Source organism: Mus caroli, chromosome 9 (assembly GCF_900094665.2).
Source record: "Mus caroli chromosome 9, CAROLI_EIJ_v1.1, whole genome shotgun sequence".
Taxonomy (NCBI): Eukaryota; Metazoa; Chordata; class Mammalia; order Rodentia; family Muridae; genus Mus; species Mus caroli.
In genome coordinates, this window is record NC_034578.1 from 61957228 (window position 1) to 61962202 (window position 4975).

At 43.7% G+C, this 4975-nt stretch overlaps 1 long non-coding RNA gene across 1 annotated transcript in view; it reads right to left on the bottom strand.

The window, feature by feature from the left end:
- Window positions 1-282: 282 nt before the first annotated feature.
- The window catches only part of LOC115031902, a 10285-nt gene continuing 5592 nt past the window's right edge, over window positions 283-4975 (bottom strand). Inside the window, exon 3 of the long non-coding RNA XR_003837539.1 lies at window positions 283-569. This is a non-coding gene — a long non-coding RNA (uncharacterized LOC115031902). The remainder of the gene's footprint in view (window positions 570-4975) is intronic.

The following is a 4975-nucleotide window of genomic DNA, read 5'->3' on the forward strand; positions in this document are numbered from 1 at the left end:
TCCTCCCTCCCTCCTATCCCTTTTTAATTCTTTGCCAGTTTCATATGCATATACAATGATCTTGATCCTATCTACCCCACGTCTTCCTTCTCACAGCCCGTGGATTAGAAGCAACAGAGCTTAGGTATAGCAGCACATGTTTAATCCCAGCACTCAGTAGGTGGAGATGGGAGGACCTGCAATTTTGAGGCCAGCCTTAGTTTCATCTGGAGTTCAAGGTTAGCTTGGGAAACATGAGACCCTGTCTCAAAAAATCAGAACAAAAGGCAGGGTGGTTGGGTGGGAGAGAAAGTTTATGGGAGGATTGTGTAACACCTACCCTAGTCCTCAAGCAGAACTTTACAGCCTTTGAGTAACTGGCCCAGAAGCTGACGTGGGTAAAGAAGGATGCGGTGGAGACTGGAGGGATCTGTATGTGCTATGGTTTTGGGGAGAAGATTCCTTGCAGAAGGCTTGGCTTTTTGTCTGCTGACACTTTGACTTGTGAAATAAAGATGCCTGACTTAAGTGAGTGTGATGTCTGGGCGTTGAGGATTTGTTCCAGATGTTACACGGCTGTAGGCTGAGATCTGTGAAGAGCAAGAGAGAGACTGGTGAGACTGGATCAGTCTACCATCACTTCTAGCTTATAGTTCCCAGAAATTTTTGTGTGGGAGCATAGAAGAACCTTCATTTTCTTTTCCTGGGGCCCAGTTTCACTGTTTGACATGAGAAGCTGCAGTGTCTTCCCCTGTGCAGAGCCTTAAAAAAAAAAAAAAAGGCTATGTTGTGGGGAAAGGGAGGAAGGGGATGGCTTTGTTTATTTGAAAACCTGGAGTTTACTTCTCAGCACCCACTTGGTGGCTCACAACTACCACGCTACTCCAGTTCCAGGGATTCTGACACCTTCTTCTGGGCCTCTCCGTCACCACAAATGCACATGATGCACACAGACAAGCAAGACACTCATACACATGATGTAATTCTTTTTAAAAAACCTATTACTTTAGAGGGCACATATATTGAATTTTATTTATTTGTCTTGGATAAGGACTTGAGCAGAAGCCCTGGCAAGAAGGTAGCTGATGAAAATGACTGTGCTTTTCGCTGTTTGTTTGCTTGTTTGTCTTACCCACAACTGAGGTACTATTAACACACTACCAAGTCCTGCCCCAGAGCCAGGATACTGGATGTGGTTATGGGGGAAGAAACCCTGACTTTTGATTTTCTGTTAACTTCCTCCCTTGCATTCCAAACACTACTCCAACTGCATCTTAGCCTGTGTCTCCTCGAGCTTTAAGACTATCATCGAAACTACAAAGGTCTGGAGTATTTCACAGATCCTGCATTGCACTTCTTCTATTCACCTGGTGCATAGTTGTCCCAGTTCTTAAGTACACAGCTTATAACAACCTGTGGATTGACACAGAATGACTGTTAATAGTGATCATCACTACCAGAGCATTCAGATGTCTAAATATATCCACACAAATAGGCATGTGCAAAGGAAATTCCACAGGCATTCCTTTTCCTCAATCAACCAGCAACAACCTTGACAGAAGACAATTAGCTTATTGGATAGATTTCCTGCCTGCCATTCCTACTCCTCATCCCCTCTCCAAGCCAGAAACCCCAGGAGACCCCAAGCTGCACACCTTGTCAATACTATGTACACGATGACCAAGTGTCACTTGCTTAGTCTTCACGAGTCTCAATAAAGATGAAAATTGTTTGTTACCTGCCCTTCTCCCAGTTTTATCTGAAACTGTAGAGTCTGATGGAGTGACCTTTGGTAAAAGCAAGGCTCATTTCTGAAGTGAAAGCTAAGAAGCTTCAAGTTTTGTTATTAAAACAAACAAGGCCAGGCAGTGGTGGCCCACGCCTTTAATCCTAGCACTTGGGAGGCAGAGGCAGGTAGATTTCTGAGTTCAAGGCCAGCCTGGTCTACAGAGTAAGTTCCAGAACAGCTAAGGGCTACACAGAGAAACTTGAAAAAACAAACAAACAAACAAAAAAAAACAAAAAAAAAAAACAAAAACAAAAAACAAACAAAAAAAACCCCAAAAAAACCCAAAACAAAAACCAAAAAACAAAAAGACAAAAAAACCCACAAAACAATAACAAACCTCACTCCCAAACAGGTTATTTGCTGAAGACCTTCACCTTTAAGCAGAGTGCCCTTTTCCAATCCCTTCTCTTCTTTTTCTTCACTGGCCTTTCTGCCCACAACAGAAGCAACTGTTACAAACACACAGAAAGGTTTTGCAACAAAATGGCCTTGAAACAGGGTTCTACTCAGCTGCAGAGTTGGGCAATCAAAATAGAACAAATGAAAACCTTGCTTTCTATACCTCATGTGCTGCTTTTTTTTTTTTTGGACAGGGTTTCATGAAGCCCAGGCTGGCCTGGAACTTACTATGTAGCAAAGGCTGGCACTGACCTCCTGATTTTCCTGCCCCTGCTGTCCCACCCAGTGCTGGCTTTAGAGGTGTGTGCTCCTGCCCAGCTTCATCTGTATTTCTAATATAATGATTCCCAAGTAGCTTAAACTCCCCCAGGCTTTGGAATCCTGATTTATCATCAGTACATATCTAGTTTGCACTGCTGTGGTTCAATAAGAATAAACTATGTTCTCTGGGATGATGTTTTCATATTATATTGTTTTCATAGGTAGGACTCAAGAGCATTCTAAAATTCTGCTTTTCCTTGGTTGTGGGCATTAATTGAAAGTATCCAAAGAGTAGGGCCAGTAAGGTGCTTCCGCAGGTAAAGGTGCTTCCTGTTAAGTCTGACGACGCCCACGGGTTGTCCCCCGACTTTCACATGTGTGTGGCTTTTGTGAGCACTCATTCCCACACTCAAATAAAACTTTTAAATGGAATAAAAAGGCTGTGTGTGCTGCTGTTCACATTTAATTCCAGCACACAAGAGGCAGAGGCAGGCAGAGCTCTGTGAGTTTTAGGCTAGCCTGGTCTACATAGTGAGGGCTGGGCTTCCCAGGGCTAGTTATATAGTAAGACCCTGTCTCAAAAAACAAACAAACAAACAGGGTGGGTGGGGCATGGACTGGAGAGATGACCCATCCCTAGAGAAGGTGCTCACTCACCACCAAGCCTGACAATCCGACGTGATCCTCACAAGGTATTCTCTGACCTCCACGTGGGTTTTAGCACACTCATACCCACAGACAAACATTCACCCACACACATGAGTAATGTAATCAAACAATTAATTTTTTTTTCTTTTAAAGATTTATTTATATGAGATCCCATTACAGATGGTTGTGAGCCACCATGTAGTGGCTGGGAATTGAACTCAGGACCTCTGGAAGAGCATTCAGTGCTCTTAACCGCTGAGCCATCTCTCCAGCCCAAAACAATTTATTTTGAAGGACAAAAGTAGAAAGACCAAGAGTTGGAAGCCAGGCTGGGTGACACAATGACACCTGTGTTAACAACAAACAAAGTGGCATGAAATGACATGAGAGCACTCTAGCCAGGGGCTTCCCACAGCTGTGGTAGTGCCTAGCTCCAGTTTGTAGTTTCGATATTGGCCATACTCATTCCTGCCCACCCCAACCCTGAAAGTCAAGCAGAGTCAACAGATACATCTGTTACATTTGTTACATATGCCTTTGCATGAGAACACTAGCGTGGATTCTCTCCTATACTAGTTTGCTGTCCATCTCTAGTAAATACCATGACCAAAAGCAACTTGAGGAAAAGGTTTTATAGATTATAGTCACTAATAAAGAGAAGTCAAGGCAGGAACCGTGGAAGGGAACTGAAGCAGAAACCATGGACGCCTGCCTGCCCTTGCTTTCAAGTGCTGGAATTAAAGGCGTATCCCATGACCACCTGGCTCAGCTTCCTTTCTTCTTTAAAAATTGTTTTACTTCACTCAGTTTCTCCTTGCCTTTTTGTTTGTTTGTTTGTTTTTTATGTATGTGAGTGCACTGTAACTGTCTTTAAACAAACCAGAAGAGGGCATCAGATCCCATAACAGATGGTTGAGAGCCACCATATGGTTGCTGGGACTTGAACTCAGAACCTCTAGAAAAGCAGTCAGTGCTCTTAACCAGTGAGCCATTGCTCCAGCCCCTCAGTTTCCTTTTTTATAACAGCTCAGGACCACCTGCATGAGGGTAGCACCACCCCAAGGACCAGGTCCTCCCATATCCATCATCCATTGAGAAAATGCCGCACAGTCTTGCTAGGCCACTGTGGAAGTGTTTTCTCAATTGAGGCTCCCTCTTCTCAGATGGCCTGAGCTTGAATCAAGTTGATAAAAACTAACAGCAAACTTTCTAATGCAAGTTGGCAAGTGTCATTTGAACTTTGAGTGCCCCTTGTCCTATAAAAGGCCTTAATGATTCTGCATGGAAAGGTAAAGATCTTTGTGTGCCTTTTCGCATCTCCTGAATTTTTAATCTATTATCATAAATTTAGAGCAGCTATTAAACCTCAATGGTCAGATCTACAGAATCAACTAAGGACCTCTAGTAGGTGATTATTATTTTCAAAATACTCCCTTTGGGCTTCAAGGACTATAGCAGTTTTACTGCTGGGAAGTTAAGGAGTCCATTGGTGTTCCACGTGCATTCATGTGTGTGTGCAAGGGTGTGGCCTGAGGACAAACTTGGGTACTGTTGCTTAGGTTCCGTTGATATTTTGTTTGAGTCATCATCTTCATTGCCTGGAGCTTCACTAGCTATTTAGAGTAGCTAGCTGGCCAGTGAGCTCCGGGGATCTACCTGTTTCTGCCTCCCCAGCAAAGGAATTACAAGTCAAAGCCATTGCTTTTTATGTGGGTTCTGGGGATCAAACTCAGGTCCTCAAGCTTTTGAAGAACATGCTTTACCATCTGAGTCAGTTCCCCAGTTCAAGTGCTGGGTACCAAACTCTGGGCTTCTGGAAGAACAGGAAGAGCTCTGAACCAATGAGCCATCTCTCCAGCCCCCTAGCTAAAACCTCTTAAACTCACACACACACACACA